The sequence below is a fragment of the Rattus norvegicus genome, chromosome 17, assembly GCF_036323735.1.
Source record: "Rattus norvegicus strain BN/NHsdMcwi chromosome 17, GRCr8, whole genome shotgun sequence".
NCBI classification, from domain to species: Eukaryota; Metazoa; Chordata; class Mammalia; order Rodentia; family Muridae; genus Rattus; species Rattus norvegicus.
This window is the reverse complement of record NC_086035.1, coordinates 35,778,333-35,800,905: the sequence shown is the minus strand read 5'-3', so window position 1 is coordinate 35,800,905 and position 22,573 is coordinate 35,778,333. Positions and strand designations below refer to the sequence as shown.

General features: G+C 43.3%; 1 long non-coding RNA gene across 9 annotated transcripts in view; it reads left to right on the top strand.

Moving 5' to 3' along the window:
* The window catches only part of LOC100909866 (uncharacterized), a 37,251-nt gene that overhangs the window by 2,399 nt on the left and 12,279 nt on the right, over positions 1-22,573 (top strand). For 2 of the 9 annotated variants that reach the window (XR_001841923.3, XR_010059157.1), the window contains exon 2: positions 5,856-5,974. This is a non-coding gene — a long non-coding RNA (uncharacterized LOC100909866). The other 7 variants (XR_010059158.1, XR_005495826.2, XR_010059152.1 and 4 more) reach the window with 7 other exon arrangements.

Sequence of the window (22,573 nt, the reverse complement as noted above, 5' to 3'; positions counted from 1 at the left end):
AGGATGCTTGACTTCTCTTGTGATGCTAGAAGGACATAATTCTTTTTTGCAGTGATGCAGTGATCTCTCTCTCTCTCTCCCTCTCTCTCTCTCTCCCTCCCCCCTCTCTCTCTGTGTGTGTCTGTGTGTGTGTATGTGTAAAATTCATCAAACCAAAGAGCCTAAGAGATATCATCATGGACGTGGCTTTTAATGATTTGCAGGGGAGAAAGAAAAAGAAAAATGACAGCCCGTGGAGACGCCGATTTGAGAAAGCAGCACATTGTGGTTATTGCCAATTTGAAATACTGGGTTTGTGAAGCCAAGCCCTGAGGGAGTAGCCGGGGAACTGAGAAAGAGATCGTAGATAAAGAAATAAAAATGACAAGCGTAATGGAGGCTGTGCGAAGGGACTGTCAGAGCATCCGTTCATGGATGGCAGTCCTGCCAGGCGGAGATTGAATAATTCATAGATGGAAACTACCCTGCCTTCACCTTCCCATTTAAACCGGGCATGGGCTGAATCTCTAATAAATTTTCAAGATAAAGTAAAATGCCAATTTGAATCTGAAGAGCTTTTAAAAGCAGATGTCGCATCCCCGAATCTTTCAGTATCTTTCACAATTACGCTCCGAGGACTGCACTTCATCAGGAAGCACCATTACCAGGGAAAATGACTGTGATTACAATAGCAACAATAGAATGCCATCGAATGGTCTCTAATTTACCTAATTTGCTAAGACTGACTGGCTTAAATACCCATTGTGAGTTGCTGGTGCCCTGTCCGTGGATCTCTCTCAAGACGGAACAAAAGTGGTGGTGTGTGTGCTACCTTGGTTCACACAGTCTGGGGGAGAGCATTCTTCTAAGTTACAGTGTCTCTTTCATCAGCTTTTCATCTTTGTATTTTTATATTTATATTTTTTTTCCCTAATGCTCTGCCCTAAATGCCTTTTGAGGGAAAACGGCAAGCCTGTCTTTGTTATAGAACAGCAGTGACTTGTTAATTTTTACACTTCTTAAAATTTAAAATCTACAAGATGTGTCTATTTGAGGAAAGGCTAGATTCAGTGCTGGGAGAAAGGTTTAACAAGCCAGCTGGGATGGTGTGTGTGTGTGTGTGTGTGTGTGTGTGTGTGTGTGTGTGTGTGTGTGTGTGTGTTGAGCTGTTTCCTTCCTATAAAATTATTTTCCTGGATCCCTGTGGTGTGTTAAGATCCTCTCCGACTGTGAATCTCAGGTTGCAAAGGCAGCATCCACTCCACATAGCTCTTTCAGAAAGCCTGTGTGCTTGATTCCTTGATGCATCAAGGCTTTTAGGCTGTGTGTCTGTGTTTGTGCCTGCTCAGTGCACAGAAGTCTGTGCTAAAGAGACCTTTCTGTCTGGCAGAGTGCCCTATTCGTTTTGAGGTGACGGTGCCATTCTGAAGAGGTGGCACGGGCTCTCCATCCTCCCTGGGGAACAGAACGGGATCATTTAGCAGACACTGGGGTTTCTGGAATTGTCCTTATAGCATGGAGACAGCATGTGGTTCACGCCAATCAGCATTTGAACACTTCAGGGAGGGACCGGAGGTATGTATGACAGCCATTCGAGAAGAAGGTCCCAAATCCCTCTCTTAAAATTTTGGGATTGTGCTTGGGACTTAGCCCTGATGCGGTCCTTGGTAATTCACTCGCTGGTTTACCCACATTGTATGCTCCCCCTACCTGCCCCTCCCTTGCCATAAGGTAAGTTGCGTTTCTAGTCATTTATATAATTAGCATGGTTGATCCTTATTGCGTAGGAATGTGCTGTGGATGGTGCCTTTTCTTCCCATTATAACTTATACTTTTGTGTTTCTCTGTTTTCTGAGCACATGTTAAAATGCAGCATTTTGAAGCCTGACTTGACTATTGTAGGTTTTTTCCCCCTTTCTTTTTTTCTTTCTGACTGAGTGCATCCAAGGCTTTAATAGTGTTTACAGCGGGGGGGGGGGGGCAGTTTTATGTAGTGAACACTGCCTAAAAGCAGTAAGCAGTTCGCAGGCTATCACTGCTGTTACCACTGCTGTTCTTTACATAGCCTGCTCCAGAAAGAGGCTCTGCTATGAGTGACAGCAGGGTGTGTGGAGGTCCACACTATGCCTATGCCAGCATCACCTTCCCTTTTCCATAATTAAAGCGTAGTTTTGCTGATCAGCAAGGGAGCTAGCTTCTGACACCTTCAATCTTTTGAAGAGCCGGAGTTTCAACAGGATTACCATGGAGCGAGCCGATTGGTTTGCTGTCCGATATTTAACAAATACAAGTACCTTCAAGTTATCCAAGAATAATTGGAAATCAGGCTTGCCATTTGGGGGACCCATAACAAACCCATTTTAGTTATTGGGTAAGAATAGCAAGTCGGGAGCTTATGTTTTAATGATGAGAGGATTTAGACGGCAGAGTCTTGGAAAATGAGGGTGTGTTTGGTTTCTTTAGGCTGTGTAGGTACAAGGATATTAGTGTTTATATATAATATCTGTATTATACCTACAGTATAATACAAGGATATTAGTGTTTATATATAATATCTGTATTATACCGACAGTATAATACAAGGATATTAGTGTTTATATATAATATCTGTATTATACCTACAGTATGCTGGTGCCTGCCCAAGTGGCACTTTCATCCACTTTGCCTCAGGAACGTGGGACTGCAGAGTCCCTTAGAGATTTCAGATACCACTGCTTCTTTGAAGTCAAACTTTTCTTCGCAAACTTATCAAAGTGATTACGCATAAGTGAGCATTTTTTTAAACACCTAAGTTGCATATTTTTAATCTAGCAGTGATATCTTGTCACTCTCATAGATCCATCTCACAGTGCTCTAGATGCAGTGACTGACTGAGAGATATGGGGTGACTTTATAACTGCACACAACCGCAAGTGAGGAAATGCTGGAAACATATGTGAGCAGGATTAATTTAGGTCATACCTAAGACAAGAAATGGCTCCACCGTGTGTGTGTGTGTGTGTGTGTGTGTGTGTGTGTGTGTGTGTGTGTGTGTAATTATATACATATAATTGTTGTGGTTGGATTTTTATGAGCATAAAACAGGTGCCAACAATGCCCTGCTCCACACTTGTAAGGTCCCAACACTCCAGAGACTCAACTACAGTCAGAAAGAATGACTGAAAGTTTAAAGCAACCCCCCTCCCCAAGAAACCCACTCATAAAAGTTATAGAAACGGAAATGACCAACACTCTAGGACAGGACGTGTACAATTTGTCATTTGTTAATTGGTTGTGTTGGACATCTTTTCATGAGTGTATGCTACGTTCATCTCATTATTGAAGTCCAGCTTGGAGGATAAACCCAAACTGAACTGAACTGAGATTCCTCACAGAGAACATATTAATCTGCACTGAGCATCTGAGCTACTTAGCGAAGCTCTGTGGATGCGTTTCACAGATCATCAGACTAAATATTCATCATCAAACCTCGTGGCTGGGTTTCTCTAATTGAATTATTTTACAAGAACAGCAGCGCGGTCCGTTTCCCTGAGTTTTAAGTGAGTAGTGTGAAAGTTGCCTTTACCAATTTTTGTGCAGTCTTAAGTCTGGGAGGGAGAAAAGGGCAGGCACGAATAAGAAGCAGGTAAAAACAACACTTTCATCCCCTGGTTTTGACAATGGTAAGGCCAAGAAAAGTTGGTTATCTTAAGGTGAAGAAAAGTTAAGTTATTTGAAGGCACATGTGCCTGTAATGTGTTGGTATGTACATGTGAGGGTAGGTCAAAAGAGTACGTCAGATTCCCTGTACTGGAGTTACCAACAGTTGTGTGATCCCCACGCTGTGCTGGGAACTGTGCTTTGGCCCTTTGCAGGAGAAGTATGTGTTCTTATCTGCTGGCTGAACTATCCCTGCAGGCCTGAGGTTGGTATCTTGTGTCTGTAGAGTGATTTTTTTCTTTCTAAATAGCTTGTTTTCTATAGTAAAACTTTTTCCTTTATTGCATTATGATAAATCTCAAACACAAAGAGCACAAAACTAGGAATAGCCACGCACACCTCGGCATCTATAAATACACTTTGCTGCCTTTGCTCCGCATCTGCGTGCTTCGCCACCCCTCTACTCATCCATCAATCGCTTTGCTTTTTGGATGCATTTCAAAGTGAGTTGCAGACATCAATACCCATCCCTAAGGATATGCCTGCTGAGATGCTTAGTTAGATTCAAAGTTTACGGTTTTCGGTGCTCTCCTTTAAGCAAATTTGGATTGGAACAGAGAGTTTTTGAAAAGAAACTATCACTGTTGCTGTTTCCACGTGGCACGAGGTACCTCTAGTCTGTTTATAAACGGCTGGTGCAACTTCAGGAATCTGTAGTTTTAAACTGGAGGCAAAAGTCCCTCAGGTTTTGATAGAGGGAAACCCGTTAAAGTAGAAGCATGTAGCCTTCCCCTAGTCTTAGTCTCCATTTGCAGGCCAGACTTCACCACCAAGCCCTGGAACCGCTGGCAAATGCACCACCATTGTACCACACACCAGCAGTTCCCAGGCTGCTCTGGCTTCTGGGCCGAGTTCCTTCTTGTTTCCCGCAGGCCCATGGGAAGGAACCCTCTTGAGCCCCAGGAGCCGCTCTGCTGGAACTCTTGCTGCTCTTCCATAGACCCTCTCCACACCTGCCTTCCTGCTTTCTCTCAGCTTCTCTTTCCTGCTTCTGATACAAGAGAACACATTTGCTCATTTCCCCCAAGTCACCCTGTTTTATGAATTTCATGGAAATGGTTACAAGAGAAAAAAATGACAGACTCAGGAATCCCATGATCTCTTATTAATTAGTTTTTAAAAAAAATTAATTAAAGCCTAAGTGACTGAGGATTGTGTCTCAGGTTCTTAGTACTCATTCATTTCTTGGATCTGTTCTTGTTCACTCCTCTGGGTCCTGAAGTAGCACCACACTTCTCTAAGATCCAGGTCAGTGTAACCCCCACAAAGAAACCATCCTGGGCTTCCCACATCTACTGAGTCTCCTAGGCACTAGTTTCTGTTGCTAGCTGTGGTCTAGAGCATTTCCATTCAGGAACGACAAAATCATATGATATGGTCTTGCCCTTGCTTCTTAAGGATCTGCCTGTTTCTGCCTTCTGAGTTCTGGGATTTGATCTTCTCATCTCTTCCCTACTCCTTCCCTTTCTCCTTCCCTTCTCTTCCCTTCCTCTTTACCTCCTGCCCTCCTCCTCACTTACCTTGAGTGCCTTTTTCTTTCTTTCTCTTCCAGGAATTGAACCTATAACCCCTACCTACTAGGCAAATGCTTTGCCACTAAGCTGTACCTCCAGCCCTTTCTTAGTCCTTTTAGCCCTGGAAATATAGCAGATGGCTGAAGTCATACCAGGAAAATGCACCTCTTAGACCTAGCAAAAGGGACCATTGGCTAGACCCCAAACTTCATAGGGACTCAGTTTGCCCTAGCGGGACTCTTGTCAAAAGACAAAATGTGAATGGAAGAAGCAGATATGTCTAATGAGCCTGCGATGCTCTCTCTGTCTGTCCAGATGCTAGAGTCCTAAGGTTGCCTCAAATGACTTCTTCCCAAGGACCATCATCTCAAGAACTAAGAGCTATGCATGTGCTCTTAGTACTGACAGGTTGATAAGAAAGGACCCTAGGTGACCTGAGTCTCCACATATGTAGGAAGGACTTCTATGATGTGTGAGAGAGCCAGGAGTATACAGGGGCCAGGGATAAGGCTGGAGGCTCTGAGCCAGACCGCTGAACTTTCTGGTATGGAATGCCATATCCAAGGAAGATTCCTAATGTGATTCTAGTTTGAAAAAGATGTATTTATGAGAATAAAATTGTGTTATTAACATGCTGACTTATTGTGTACTTTTTCTACATAGTTCAAAAGACACGTACAGAAGCTCTCATCTATACTGTCATCCATCTGGTTCCTACAAACACTGTCCTGCACCATGACTGGAAGAAGAAGCATTTGGAGGTTTCCCCAAGAAACTAGTTGGTATATAGTTTTACCTGTGGGTAACTCAATTTTTACTTACAACACAGGGAAGAGAAATCCAGACAGCCTATTTGACAGCTGAGGTCTACAGTCTATATAGTTGTTGAAGGTTATAGAATACTAAACTGTGAACATTCCATGTTCTATTCCTATTTGTTCTAATGAATTAAAATAATCACTGCCTTCTCTCTTTCCTTCTACTGGAGAATCAAAAAGGCAGACTTGGGGGAAGGCTACACTTGATATAGCCTCCAGCCAGCAGACTAATGGCTATCAACAGCACACAGAAGAGGAAACCCACGAGCCATCTAATGACACAATCCCCTTACCCTATACTGAATATATTTATCACTAAACAGATGAGCTTGGAAGATGCAAGTTAAGGGATTAATAGTCAATGGAAGGACATCCATTCCTTCCTAAAATACAACCCAGTGTAATTTCCCTACTTTGATTTTCAAAAGACCATTCAAGAGATACGGCAGAAAAAGATTCGGGAAATAAAGGGAAGTGATGTGCTAAGACTGTGAGAGTCTTTCACATGCAGTCAAGTGGGACTGTGTGTGGCTGAGTGGAAGACAGCACAAACACCACAGTGGCTGATATGATGGAGTCTGGAGCCAGACAACATGGGTCTGAATTCTGACCCTGCTGCTTCCCTACTTTCATGGCTGGACCACACGTTGAAAATTGGTATTGGGAGAGATTCATGTCTTTCTTGTGAGGCTAGTCAGGGGAATGACTTTGGTGGGTGGTGCTAAACCAAAGTGGCAGCCCTGCCCCTGCCATCTCCTCTGCAGATGTTGTGAGGTAGGTACTCTTCTGAAGCCAAGCACATGCTGGCACTGTGCTCTCAGACTTCTGGAACCAGGGGGTTCCAGAAGCATCATTCTTTATACATTGCTCAGGTCGTCTGAAGTAGCCACGGCGAGAACCCTCTTTGCTTCTCCAGACCTTATGGTGAAGATTAAATGTTCTCCTCATAGGGAAGAACTAAACTCTCACTAAGTTAATATTTTGTGACACAAGAGAGAATGTCTGGCAGGTGGCGGGTGTAAATAACAAAACTACAAGCCTGAGAAACTAACGGTCAGAGAAGTTGTCAACCTGCTCCCTAACACATAGCAGATTAGTGAGCTACTTATGATGTGACAGAGACATCCAAACCTCAGGAAATTTTGGAATTGCTACTTGCCCAAGATCTGATTGTGGTCAAAACACAGATTTGTATGATTTGCTGTGTCTCTAAAGGAAAACCAAACGAACTCTAAAAAAATCACACAGTGCTGTCCTGGTAAATACTGACGTGCTACTGTGTGTGTGTGCATGCATGTGTGTATGTGTGTATGTGTGTGTGTGGGAGGGCGGTGCTACCTTCTGTATCACTTCCTCTATGTTGTGAATTTACAGGCTTTTCAAGTTCATTATTTAAGATTTGTTTTTATTGTGACCACGTATCTGTGAGTGTATAACTGTGAGTTCTAGCACCTAAGAAGACAAGAGGTTCAAGTCTCCCTGTACCTGGAGTCACAGGAGTTTCTGAGCTGCACAGTGTGGGGCTGCGAATTGCTCTTAGCTACTGGTCTGTTGCTCCAGCCCTCAAGTTCATCTTTAAGTTCCCAACCAGTAAGTCTATGGAGACAAACCACAGTCATTATTTTCCTCATGTGTGTTACTGTTTTGGAGAAAGTGCCAGTGATATATGACTACTCATGTGCACATACAAATACACACCACACATATAAACACATGCTCACACATGCACTTATGTAACCACTTTTTTTTTTTTGGTTCTTTTTTTCGGAGCTGGGGACCAAACCCAGGGCCTTGCGCTTCCTAGGCAAGCACTCTACCAGTGAGCTAAATCCCCAACCCCACACATGCACTTATATGTGTGCACACACATGCAAACATCCTTGTACTGGGCCAAAGAATAGCATGATAAAAGAAAGGATAAGAAAAAATGGGAAAATATACAGCAGCATGAAAGGACAATAACTCCAACCACTGTCCTCTTGCTTTCAAGACAAGCACTGAGTCTCATTTAATCTTGTACATGTAAGTTCACTCTGAGACTGATACTGCATTTCATATTCTGGGTTGTAAATGACCTAGAAATTTAGTATATCAAGGATATGTGTTAGGGATACACCTCAGTCACAGAGTGCCTACTTGACATGCGCAAGGTCCTTAGGACTTGCCAACAAACAAAATAAATAAGTAAATAAATAAATAAAACCAAGAATATGCAACAGGCCTTTTGGAGCTTGTGAGATGGCTCACAAAGGTGCCACCTCAGCAATGTGAAATTGATTACTGGAACCCACATAAATGTGGAAGGAGAGAAGTGATTTCACAAAACTTTTCTGACCTCCATATATAGACAGTGACATATGTGCCTGCGTGTGTACATACACATAATACATAAGCAAATAAAGTGTGTGTGTGTGTGTGTGTGTGTGTGTGTGTGTGTGTGTGTGTGTGTGAAGACCGGCCTGGTGAGATGGCTCAGCATGTAAAGACACTGTCTCCAGCCTCACAAACTGTGCTGTGTTCTTGCACACAGCTCTCTAGAGTTTGCCCTGAGTGTGGTTGTCTGTCTGACAACAGAAGCAATCAGATCAGATGGTCCGGACTCTGCTGGAAAAAGCCCAGCACCTCACAAGGCTCACTGTGTTTCCCTATCCAGTTACCACACAGCCGAACAAGAAGGCAGGTGCTGAGGTGCTGTGGTCCTTGGCATGGCTGGGTCCTTGGTCAAACAACACAGACCACTCAAGACTTCACTTGTTCCCAACAGTAGAAGGGAAGAATTGACTTTTACTTTTGTTTTTGTTAGTCCTAAGGATTGACCCCAGGGCCTTGTGTATGTTATGTAAGCACTCTGTGACTGAGGTATTTCCCTAACACATAACCTTGATATAATAAATTTGATTGTCCTCTGGTCTCCACACACAAACACCCCTCCAAGCAAACTAAGAAAATGCTTTTTTAAAAAAAAAAAAGGCTGGAAGAAAAGCCTTCTGAAAGAAGGGTATGCTTCTTAAACTCTAAAACCTTTTTTTTAAATTGAGCCTTTTAATGGCTGTATATTACTCAGTGGATACTCTCTCTAGTAGGAGATTAAAAGTTTCTCTAGTGCTCACTATTAATAGATGTAGCCTGGTGACTTATTCAAATATTAGTGTATGAGACCAAAAATATTTTGGGATGAAATTGCATGATTTGTAAGTTGTAGATTTATTTTAAAACCACAGATGCCTTTCTTCCCTGTACTTTCCAAGGGCTCCAGTGTAAATTTAGATCCACCTTCTGGATGCCTTAGTCCCTAAGACAAGGCAATGGGCTCTTGCTATCAAAAGCGTGTCCCTGAGAAGGTGAATGATAGGAAGTGGAGCCAATGGGAACTCAGGCATGGTGGAGACGATGGATACTTTCAAACTTATACAGGGTCTGGGATGTTTGGAGATAGTGAAAGAGAATTTTCTGAGATAACAAAGCCTACAGAGATAAGACAAGGTGGGAGACTGAGGATACCTGGTAAAGACCCTGCACCCCATAGAGTAAGGACATGTGAGATCAACAGAGGCGTTGGCTGTGACCATATGTGCATAGAAGCCGACGGGGAACCATCTTACCTGTGGGATGTTTTCCATAACTCAGAGGAATGGAAGACAAAAACTCAAAGTAGAAACAGACTGGGTACCAAACCTGCGTGAGATTGTTTCCTTAGGATAATTTCCTGCAAACAAAATGAACTTAAGACCCAAGGTTTTTTGTGTGTTTATCATTCTCTGTTTTAGTATTTCTCAAGTCTACAGTACTTCTATTTATCTCTGACAAAATGTTATTAGGGAAAGGTGGAAGAGCAAAATTAGCCAAGCTAATTGATCATTAAGTATAATTGTCCATTAAGTACAAATTTCCATTTATAATCTATTTCATCCCAGAGGATTTCAATTATTTGATTGCTTTATTGATACGCTGAGGAGGTAATCATTAAGTGTGTAAACAAACAATATAAATTTCCACAGGAGAAAGACGAATATTTAGCAGTTACGCATATTGTCAGGGAATCCTCTAGAAGGGTGAAGATAGGTACTAGAATAAATGGAGGCGAGTCTCATCTCAAAACCCAGCTCCCACCTCTTGGTGACTTCTTAGTAGCTTTAGGACACAAGCCCATATTGTACTCAGTGGTCAGGTGTGTGAACTTGGCAAAGTGCCTTGGCTTCTGTGAGCCTATAATTCTTCCTTTCTAAGCAATGGATAATATTGAAACTCATCTCAGAGGGGTTCTGGAAGAAATGAAATCATCTAAGCTTGGAACCTTCTAGAAACATTCCCGGTGCCCCGTGAGCCTGTGAACTCTTCAGGAACATAGAGCCCAACATCTAGCTAGCCTCCTGTCTTCCTCTCCAGCATTCTATCACCTGGTTCCCTCACCACAGGTAGGTCCAGCAGATGCTACGGTCTTGTCCTACTCTTGGCTCCCACAGTCGTCTTTTTCCTACCTTTCTAGGCTTCTCTGCTGTCTGGAGTGATGGCTCCATTCTTGTCATGCTAGATTCTTCTCTTAGAGAAGTACCAAGAATTGCTCTCCCCTGCTTCTATTTAGTCCTTGTCCTGGAAGACCAGGGTTGGTAAGAAGATAGTGGCTTTCTTTGTAAACCCTTCCGTCTGAGCTGGACACATTTCTCGGGGCCACTTGTGACGATTAGCAGAGTAACTGAATTGCTCTACTATAGGAACAATCCCTGAAGTTAAGGAGCGTGCACATTTGTTGAATCTATCAGCCCTTGTCCCCCGTGGTCATCTTTGGTGCTCAGTCACTGTCACTCTAGTTCTGTTTTATTTCTCAGTTTTGGGATGAAAGCCAAGGCTCTTCCATGAGAGACAAACACTCTACCACTGAGCCTCCACCTCAGAATCAAGCATCATCTACTGAGCGACTTCACTTGTTATCCGACAGTGTGGAAGGAGGGGACAGGACCCCTCATCTCACTTTCCTTCCAAGCATTCTGCCTACATTTCATTAGATGTACAAGGAGCAAACAAGCCAAAATTAGCAATACTTTCACAGTTATTCATGAATCGTGGTATCAGAAAAGATGTCACTCGGTAGCCAGGATGGATCTTTGTGATAAGGTCGCCTGCCAGAAGGGTGGCCGCAGGATATTAGGCAAAAAGTGTGGCATTCAGATCTGAGAAGGGCAGGTCTCACTCAGCTTTGCAAATGAGCAGTGTGACTTCAAGATGCTACTGGTTTGCTGTCTCTGGGTCTTGTTTCTTAATTAAAAAAAAGAAAATGTAGTTAAGGGCTGGGAATGGTTCAGTCAGTGAAATGCTTGCCCAACCAGACTCACATTCTGAGTTTATTAATTCTCAGAATCCATGTGAAAAAGCTGGGCATGGTAGAATATGTCTGTAATCTCACAACTCCGGCAGAGATCGGGGTATTCTCACCACACTGTAACCTACTTAGCAAGTTCAAGATCAACAAGAGACCTTGTCTTTTAAAAAAAAAAAAAGAGGCAGACAGACAGTGCCTAAGCAATGGCATCCAATTTTGACCTCTGGCCTCCAAATGCACTGTATCCAGGTATTCACACACATTCTCTCTCTCTCTCTCTCTCTCTCTCTCTCTCTCTCTCTCACGCACGCACACACACACCACACCACACACACACCACACACATACACACATACACACACACACACACACACACACACACACACCACACCACACACACACAACAAGGCACACAAAACATGTATATAACTGTAGCAGCTACCTTGTAATGTGGGGACGTTTCACCATAGTGCAGACTTATTTCCAATATTCCAATATGTAGAACACCAGCTCCTAAGTAGATGCTCAGTAAAAGTCTGTTGGAAATGGGCTAAGGACTATTGATGGTGTGTGACACAGAGCCTGGGTGGGCTGAGAGGAGTTGCTAGCTGCTAAAAACTCCACCGAAACAACAGATGCTATCATGTTTCCCTCCTCGAATCCAGAAGTGCAATGTGGAAAAATAAAATAAAATAAAATAAAATAGAGACTGGGGGATGGCTCAGCAGGTAGACGTGTTGCCATTAACCCTGATGGCCTGGCTCCCATCTCCAGAAGTCACATGGTGGAAGGAGAGAACCAGTTCTAGGAAGTTCTGCCAGTTTCCTCTGCCTCTGCTTTCATGTTGTGACACACGTTACCCCTGCCCCCGCAACAAATAAATAAATGTGATCTAGATGGCTCAGCGGTTAAGAGCACTGGCTACTCTCCCAAAGGTCATGAGTTCAATCCCCAGCAACCACATGCTGGCTCACAACCATCAGTAATGGGATCCGATGCCCTCTTCTGGTGTGTCTTAAGACAGCTACAGTGTACTCATGTACATTAAATAAATAATATAAATTTTAAAAAAATCAGAAAAAATCAAGAAAGAACAAAAACAAGAAAAAAGAGATATGGGGGTAGGTGGGGGCAGCAGCTGGGTGATGGTGCCCCTTGCCATTAATCTCAGCACTCAGGAGGCAGAAGCAGGCAGAACTCTTGAGTTCAAGGCCGGTCTTCTATAGAGTGAGTTCTAGGACAGCAGGGATACTCAGAGAAATCCTGTCTTGAAAAACAAACAAACAAACAAACAAACAAACAAACAAGGAAAGCCCAGACCAAATAAAAACAAAAATGGACCAGCAAGATGGTGGGAAAAGCTGGACAGTGAAGTTTGATCAGTAGAGTCATGTGACAGAAGGAGACAACTGACTCCTATAAATTGTCATACATACACACACACACATATATATATATATATATATATATATACATACACAACACATGGATGTCATAACACATGCTTTCTCTCTCATACACACACAGACACATACTCACACTAAGTAAATATATAATAATAAATGTAATTTTAAAAATTTAAAAGGACTTTTAAAATGTAATTTATTTTTACTTAACGTATGTCTATTGGCGTTTTACCTGCATGTATGATTGTGCGAAGGTGTCAGGAGCCCTGAAGCTGGAGTTACAGACAGGTGTGAGCTGCCCTGTGGGTGCCGGGGATTGAAAGTGGGCCTTCTAGAAGAGCAGACAGTTCTCTTAACTGTTGAGCCATCTCTCCAGCCCTAAAAGAATTTTGAAAATATGTGTGAAAGAAATTATTTGTATTAAGAAACAAGTCCTGGGTCACATAAAGGACTGCAGTGGAGGAAGGTGTCCTTAGATTGGCTTTAGGTATGGTATAGGAAGGGGCCTCTCCTCTGTCATTCTACTATGCGCTAGTTAACATATCCGTGACCTGGACCTTGGAGGGGTTATGTAGCTCAGGTCACTGGTGCACAGCATTGCACGCCTTTTGTAAGTTCACCATGCGCACGGTCTCCCTCCTACTACCTGGGACATGGAGGTTTGTCTGGGATCAGAATGAGTCACTGCCATTGTGGATCCTGGTGTAGGAAGTGCATGTTGCAGTGGGAGGCAGAAGTAAACCAGATTGTCACCACACACTTGCAAGTGCTTCGTGAATGAGTTTATAAAAATAAGCACAACCTAAAATCTGGTAGCATATTCTGTCTAGGGACGATTTGTGGCTGTATTGTGAAATGCCCACAACCCATCCCAGTGATTCTTTCACATCAACCTAGTAGGATCTCAGATTAATTTAAAGATAGATGATCCAAATGGGTTTGGTAAAGTGAACCAACACTCAGTTACTGATATTTTGCTTCTACCTTATTTACTGAATCTTTTTTCTCGACCTACCTAACCAATTGTGAATAATATGCATAACATTCTTCCTAGAACTGGGGAGACAAAGAAGACAAAGTTTTCTCATGAAGACTGGGATTGGCCATGGCCAGTGATTCTCCTATGTATGTGTGTCTGCATGTTTGTCTGCATGTGTATGTGTGTGCCTGTGTGTATGTGTGTGTATTTGTGTGTACATGTGTGTGTATGAGTATGTACATGTGTGTGTGTGTGTATGTGTGTGTTCGTGCGTGTGTATATGTTTGCGTATGTATGTGCATGTGTATGTGTATGTGTGTATGCATGCGTGTGTGTGTGTGTGTGTGTGTGTGTGTGTGTGTCTGCATTGTGTGAATGTACATGCCCTAGCACATATGTAGGTATCAGAGGATAAGTTATGGACACTTGTTCTCTCTACCACATGGGTCCCAGGGATCAAACTCAGGTTGTCAGCAAGCTTACCAGCAAGCACCCTTCCCTGCTGAGCCAACTCACTGGCTCTGTCCTATATTTTTATTGTACTGTATGGTGCTTTGAGAGATCAAGAATGGAGAGCTTTGAATTAATTAGTGAATCAAATAATCATATACCTACAAAATTACTGAATAGTCTTCAGGCTTCAGAGGCAACCAAGTCTCTATACCTCTAAGATGACAGGAGGGTGTTTCTCTTCTCAAAGTTCTCCAGATTCAGCAATGTGAATAGCATGGCCTGAGCCTTCAGGAAGGTTTTCATACGGCCTAATGAAAGGACTATCCGTTGATTTATCTGTGGCAGGCAACCACAGAATATCCTGACCCTGGTTCCTAACTGCTTTTTCTTACCTGCCCCTACTACAGGTGCTAGGAACATTAAATCTTCATGTCCCCAGGACAAGAAAGTTAAAAGTACTCATCGTTAGCTACCGAGGTTGACGGGAGGCAAGGCTGTGGATTCACGTGACCAAAGATGGCTGGTCTGGCTGGCTGTACTGCTTTCTCCTTTTATCAAGTACAGATGTAGCGCCTGCCTGGAATGGTAGGACCAGTGCCTAAACTCAAGGAAACAACCAGAGACTGGCTCCCAGGGGCACCTGTTCCCACTTATTGTTGCTGTTGTTGCACACATATGTGATGTTTGTACATGTATGTTCTTGTGTTTGTAGGTACACATTGTATGCTGGTGTATGTGGTCACTGAAGAAATTAAAACAGAAAGACTCAGTAGTTATTAAGTTATATTTTCTACATGTCAGTAAACCAGCAGAAAGAGGGATGAACACACTGAATGGGACAGGGAACACATGTGCATGTTCACATACTAAACAAATACTAAACAAATAAACAAACCCAATTTCTCTTACCAAGCAAAATTATCCTTGGAAATGACATTCTTCAACCAGACATAGTAAAGCTATGTCTGTCATTCTGATTCTCAGGAGAGTGAGGCAGAAGGACTCTTGTTAAATTTGAAGCTAATCTGGGCTATATAATGAGTCCCAGGTTAGCCTGGATTACAGTGTAAGACTTTGTCTTCCAGAAGCTAAATAGTTGCTAAATAAAATGAGATAGTTGAGTTTAGTTTTCTCTAAGGTTCTGTTCAGCTTCTTTGGGGACCATTCCAGAAAGCCTATGTGTACAGGAGACTAAGGAAAGATTATGCAATGCTAGGGTCATGGAATGAGCAGAGAAGCCAGCCTGAATTGCTTGCACCTGGCCAAAGCCACAGCAGTTGGAGCATTGTGATATATTATTTCATAGTTTAACCCAACCAATAATGCAGGGGGTATAAATCTTTACACAAAGAATAAACAGCATGAGAAATCTGAGTCCTCAAGGGATTACACCTCCAAATACTTAGGTCACAGAGGAGGAGAGATGAGTAACTGTGGTTGGTGGACCCTGACTTGGGAAATGAACCAAAATATCACCTGAGGGGTGGTGGGAAATGAAGCTACCCCATCACTGAAAGGCATAAGCTGAACAGCAGCCCTTGAGGGTTAGTCCCACCTGTGATGCCTAGCCAAATGCGGAAGGCACGCAGAAGTCACTTTTGCTCAGCTCTGCTCACGCAGGCTTACCCAGTAAGGCTGAGCCACCGTTTACTCAGAAGAAAGGTATTGGGAATGGTGATGCCTTGACTCAGAATGGCTTAGTCTTCCCTCCTGTAGCCTTATGCTAGTTTCCTTTGGAAGGGATGTGAGATTCTGGGGACTGTCTCCTTTTGCTGTACATCCATTTCTGAGACCACTGGTGGAATTTTAATTCCCCTCCCCTGAAGGTTTGAAGACAGCAATGTGCCCAGTGTTAGTTTTCTGACTTTGATGGCTGTGCTGTGGTTTTCTTGAAGAATGTCTCTTGAAGGTAGGAAAAATGTACAGTGAAATATCCTAGATGAGGGGACAACAGGCCACACACATGCTCCCACATGGTCCTGATTAGGAGCTGTTTGTACAGCAGCTCCAGCATCTCTGCTAACTTGTGTTCGTTTTGAAGAAGTGTGGAGCCGGCTGTGATGGCTCGCTTTTGTAATCCTACCACAGGGGAAGCTGAGACAGGAGAACCGCCACGAGTTTAAGGTTAGCCTGGCCTAGTTATGTTGTAAAAACCTATCCTTTAGAAACAGACAAACATCTTCCCAACAACCCTCAATCCCCCAAAGAGTTTATAATCACTCTCAAACAATGGATCATTTTAAAATCTAACTCAGCATTTAAAAAAGATTTATGGTATTTTCTTCATGTATGTGCTTTGCTTGTATAGTGCAAGCTCGAAGAGGCTCTGGCATAGGATCCTCTGGAACTGGCAGTTAGGAGTTAGGAGTGACTAACTGGGTGACTAATATGGGTGCTTGGAACCAAACCTGGGTGCTCTGCAGCGCCATCCAGTACCCTTACCCACTGAGCCATGTCTTCAGCTCCCCCACACCAAGTAATTCTTTAAAGCAAACTCCCCAATTTTTCATTATTGAAGATAGACAACTGCTTTGTTTCTGTGGTTTGCCTAAGTATTAAGCACACTGCCACAGGGAACAAGAATGTGGGTGCCACCCATGTTCAGGGTAGGTCTTGTCCCATTATCCTCTTGGGAAGCATCTCATAGACGCACAGCAAAAGGTGTACCTCAGAAATGCCCAAGGTGTTTCTGATCCAATCAGATCGACAAACAAACAATGCATTGCATTTTATATAGATCCTTGCCTTGGGCATGAAGCTTAGTTGGGAGAGTTCTGGCCTAGTAGACACAAGGCTATGGATTCAAGTCTCAGCACTATATAAACCAGGAATGGTGGCCATGCCCACCCCAGTGCTTAGACAGAGGGAAAAAAGATCAGGAGTTGACAGTTAGTTTCCACTAGTGAGTTTTAAACCGGATGAAGCCACACGGGACCCTCAAACAAAAATAAATGAAAAAGAAATCTTGCCCATGTTTTGCACTTTCCTACATCTCTGCTGACCCAGTGTCTGGATTATTTTTCCTGCACAATGGGGCTAATCGTTCCCTCTCCGTCCTTATGATGGCTTCTTTGACACTGAAGAGATTCTGGATTGATTTAGAACCCAGTCCTGATTGTGGTTAGAAATACTTAAATGAAGGAGTGCCAAATACTGACTTGGGCCTCATGTGAGTATATGTTAACTTGTATCAGCAAAGGAATATTCTAGATCAGCTTCCTGGGAGGCAATTACTTTAAAGAAGACCCTTGGGATTTGGTAGCATGAGGTCTACTTATATGTGATGCTGGGTGTACTGGCTGGTTTTGTGTGTCAACTTGACACAAGCTGGAGTTATCACGGAGGAAGGAGCCTCCCTTGAGGAAATGCCTCCATGAGATGCAGCTGTAAGGCATTTTCTCAAGGAGTGATCAAGGTGGGAGGACCCAGCCCATTGTGGGTGGTGCCGTCCCTGGGCTGGTAATCCTGGGTTCTATAAGAAAGCAAGTTGAGCAAGCCAGGGGAAGCAATCCAGTAAGTAACATCCCTCCATGGCCTCTGCATCAGCTCCTGCTCCCTGACCTGCTTGAGTTCCAGTCCTGACTTCCGTTGGTGATGAACAGCAATGTGGAAACATAAGCTCAATAAACCCTTTCCTTTCCAACTTGCTTCTTGGTCATGATGTTTTGTGCAGGAATAGAAACCGTGACTAAGACACTGGGTAAGTCACTTGAACGCTATGAATCTCTTGTGAAATGTGAAAAGTGTGTCACATAACCAATAAGATCTTTTGTATGAAGTGAACATACGGTGCCTGAGCATGCACTGAACACCTTGAGGTGGCTGTTGTGTCAGTTCACCCGGAACACGATGCCTTGATTCTCTCCAGTCACAGACACATCACATATTTCCTCGTGGTCAGTGAGAATGCTCAGTAACCCATCATTTGGGACAGGCTACATTATTCTGCAGTAACAACCACCTCCACATCCTAATAGCTTTAAGAGCAACCAAAAGTCCATTATTGTTGAGATCCTATGCCAGAGCCTCTGTAAGCAACAGGTGTGCCCACATGCAAGCAAAATGCTTACATGCATGAAATAGGTCTTTAAAATGTGGAGGTAGATAACTTTTTTAAAAAATGATTCACTGTTTGCTTTGAGACTGATTATAAATTCTTTGGGGGATTAAGGGTTCTTTAGAAGATTTTTCTCTGTCTTAAAAGGTTTTTACCACATAGCCAGTAGCTTTTAGAGCAACCAAACATCCATTCTCATTCTTCATGCAAAGACCACTTCAGACCCCTTTGACTTTCCAGAGAGGCTTCCCCTCGGGATGGCTCAGCCTCCTTAAGACAGGCTTTTTTATGGTGCTGAGGCAAGAGGAGAAAGAGGTCCAGCTGAACTGGAGTGATTAGATGCTTGAGTCAGATAGGAAATTCAATTTTCCTCCCATTTCATTGGTAAAGAGCAACCCTATGGCCTGAGAGAAATGCAAAGAGCTAAAGTAATGCAATCCCTTGAACTTCTAAAAAGCAAATGACAAGTGAGAGCACCGGTGGCTCTCTCTCTACTCAGAGGGGACATTTTCTAATCAAGTGCTATTAGAATTGTCAAAATTTAAACTGCACAAAAAGTTGCTGTTCAGTCCAGCGATATTTACAACCGATGCCCTTTTGAAATGAGAGTTGTGGTTCTATAGAACATTTACCTTTTTTTCTCCTCCCTATTTTTCAACATTTTTGCAGTGTTGTGACTCAGAGAAGTGTCACTGAATCCCACCAAGCACATGCTGAGTGCTTAGCACTTATTAATGGAGGAACACCACTGTAAGAAGCTACATTTGAAAAGTCAGTGGACTTGTGATTGTATTTCATATCCAAAGTCACAAGGCCATGACAGAGCCAGAAAAGGGTTTTCCTGCATATTGCCATTAACCACCAGACTGCTTTTATTACTTCCCTGAGAAAAGCTGTACCCATCAGAGTTATTTATGTCTGTTGGCAGTTTCCAATGGTGACTGCCATCTTCAGCCTTGGACTCTATTCATGCCCAGAATGTTTGGCTCAGACATAGGGCAAAACAATGCCTAGCACAGTTAGAGGCAGTATCCTACTGTAGTTACTCCATAGTGCCTATCCCAACAGAGAAAGTACAATACTGCCACTCAGATGCTTCCTCCTCTTAGTTCCGTTTCCTGTTGCTGAGACAAAAGATCCCCAATAAAAGCAACTTAAGGGAGAAAGGGTTCATTGGGCTATAGTCTGTTATGGCAACAGGAACATGAAGCAGCTAATAACATATCCACAGTCAAGAGCAAAGAACAATAAATTAATGCAAGCGAGTTAGTGGTTTTTTGTTTTGTTTTGTTTTGTTTTGTTTTTTTAATATAATCCAAGATGCCCTGCCTAGGGAATGGTGCCACCCATAGTGGGTGGGTTTCCAACTTCAATTAACATAATCATGGTAATCATTCATGCCTACAGGTCAACCTGATCTAGACAATCTCTCATTGAGACTCCTTTCTCAAGTGATTGTAGATCGTGTTAAGCTGACCATTAAAGCTAACCATCACATGTTCTACAAACTTATTAAGGTCCAGTCAGAATTAACTATTGTTTACACTAATGACTTGCCTATTTTCTTTACTGGATCCTGTGACATAGGATCGGGGCACTGTTAAGGAGGAGAGAGGGTACTGGCAAGAGGGGGATGTCGAGACCAGAGATGGGAGGAAGGAGTAGGAGAGGATAGATGAGATTAAAGTACAGTGATATGCATGGAAATGTCACAATGGCCTGGGGACATGACTCGGTGTGCAAGCTCAAGGCCTAAATTTGGATCCCCAGAATGAACAGAAAAGCTAGGAGTGGCAGCATATACCCATTATTCAGGCACTGGAGAGGTAGAAAGAAACGATTCTGTGGATCTCAGCAGCCAGGCATCTAGCTGGAACAGAGAACTATGGATTTGGTGACTGGCATTGTCTCAGAATGAAAAGTAAGGTGCAAAGAGATAGAGGAAGACATCCAGCATTGACCTCTGACCTCCACCCAGGCACACAGGCACAAGTGCACCCCACATATATGATATACTTGCATACTCCACACTAAACACATGCACACAGAAGCCCACTTCTTTGTATAACTCAAATCTTAATAGAAAAGAATGGAGATCTGGTCTGGTGTAGAGTTTTTAATCCCCTGCTCCTGAGAGGATTCTAAGACTTACAAAGAGCAAAATTAGTGTCTCTTGAGTCAAACAGAAGCCCTACAGTCACACTAGAAACCCAAATGTTAGCCTGCACCTTCCTTCCTTGCTCTGTTTTAAAATGATAAATTGGCATCTGTATGCAAAGAGGAGAATGCGGACAGACTGAGTTTGTATTCCCAGCTGTCGCCCATACCATGTGAGAAGAGAGACTTCAATTTCATTTTAGCATCCAGGAGACATCAGGTCCAATTTAATTTGATCCCCAAATGACCAAGCTGATTAATTGTCAAGTATGGTTTTACTCCATAGTAAACCTTAATCTCTCATAATTTGCCATGAAATTAATGGGAGTTGGCTATTTCAGGCGCGAATGAGGGAGGTCTAACAAACCTCCCCAGGCCGTCTTTAGGCCAGGTGGGGATGGCCTGGCTGCACCCAAAGAGGAACAGGTGGAATGAAGATTAGGTCACATGGTGGGAAGGGGTGGCCGTAGGCCGGCAGCTGTTGAACTCCCAGGTGTGTGTGAGTTGGCAGGGGTACAAAGCCAGGAGCTGCTAACAGCTCAAAGTCCCAGGGCTGTGCAGCTGCTCGCTTGGCGCTAGCTGTGGACCCACCTGTAGTGTTGACAGGCACACCCCACGCTTGGTGCACGAGAACATGAAAGGTCTGGGGAAAAGAGCAGCCACCCGCCCTTCTTACCTCGAAGGTTGTGAGGAGCAAACTTGCCCCCTCACTGACAAGAATGAATAGGCTTAAGACCAGACCCCCTTGGCTTTTCTTATTTACCATGCAGCCCTTGGAGATCTAAAGAAAAGATACACATTTTTTTTTTTTCTACACAAGAGCCTATTCCCAAGCACTCAAGGAAGTAGGGGGAAAAATAACCCTGAGGAAGAGGGTAAATCAACAGGCAAGGATATTGGGGGTGGGGAGACCACAAGAGATTGGAGACTGAGAGACAAAAATAAAAGCTGCCCCTGCTAGGCCGGGGGACTGTGTACACAAAATGTCCTATAAGCCAACCTGTCTTAGTCTGTCTCTGCCTGGAACAAAGGCAAGCTATGGCTTTCACTGGATAGAATACAGCCTCAGCTTTGAAGAAGCTAGTCTTAGTAGCTGTCAATATGCAGTGTTTCTTGACCTCCGATCACAAAAGGGAACTGAGGGTGGCACATTCAAATGACAGCGGAGTGTGTGCATAAGTGAAGTAACAATCTCTTGCTGAGGTTCAGACTACAAAGCGTCGCCAGCTCTCATGCTATGGTAAGCCAGCCTCCAAAAGAACGATGAACCCAGCTACTATCCTCTTGTTTCTTCCATCTCAGCTTATAAGTACAAACAGCAGAATAGCTGACTCGAGATCGTGTGACGTCACTTTCCTGAGTCTGTTTCAGAATTATCCCACTTCCGGTGTATAAGGATGCTACATTTCTAGTATTGCTTCCCACCCCTCAAAGGCTCGTGGTCTCAGCTTGTTTTGGGGAAGGAGTGAATGAGTAGTCAACGGTCTTCACGTGTGGATCCAGTTCACTGGGGGTGATCCCAAAAGAGGACTAGATTATACGTAGGAGCGGTTTTGATATCATTTGGTGAGAGTCAATCAAATCAAGAACTGGAACAAAAACTGTGAACCAAAATAAGTTTAAATTTATTTAAGCATAAATCAATGCATCTTTTCTCTTTACAGATTGGCTGTCTCAGGCATTTTGTCATAACTACAAAACACTGATTAAAAACAAAATGACAGAGAGTACGAAAGTTATCACATACTTGCCTGTGTGTTTTCTGCTGCCCCTTGGCATGGCTGTGTCACTCTTGATTACCACAGGATCTTAAGTAAAGGGTATCTAGAAAGGTTTTTCAATTTTGGATCAATATAGTCTGGATCTGCCTATATTTGTGGTGGAATGAAGATTTATCTGTAGTGCATCTTGTTGCAAAGGTAAAAGCTCTGTGCTGAACATACCTGAGAGGAACACAGAAAGAGCCGGGGTTCTCTATTGCCTTGGTTGTTGCTGTGGGGACCAGCCTTGATGCCAAAGTCAGGATCCCTCATAATAGAGGACAGTCTTGTAGCTCTCAGACTTGAGTGAGCATCTGTGTCATTCACAGGACTCTAGATTCAGGGAGTCTGGATAGAGCTTAAAGCCTAATGTTCTAGACCCAGATGGTGCTGATCCAAATCCAAATGGGGCTGATGCACCTATTGGAGACAAC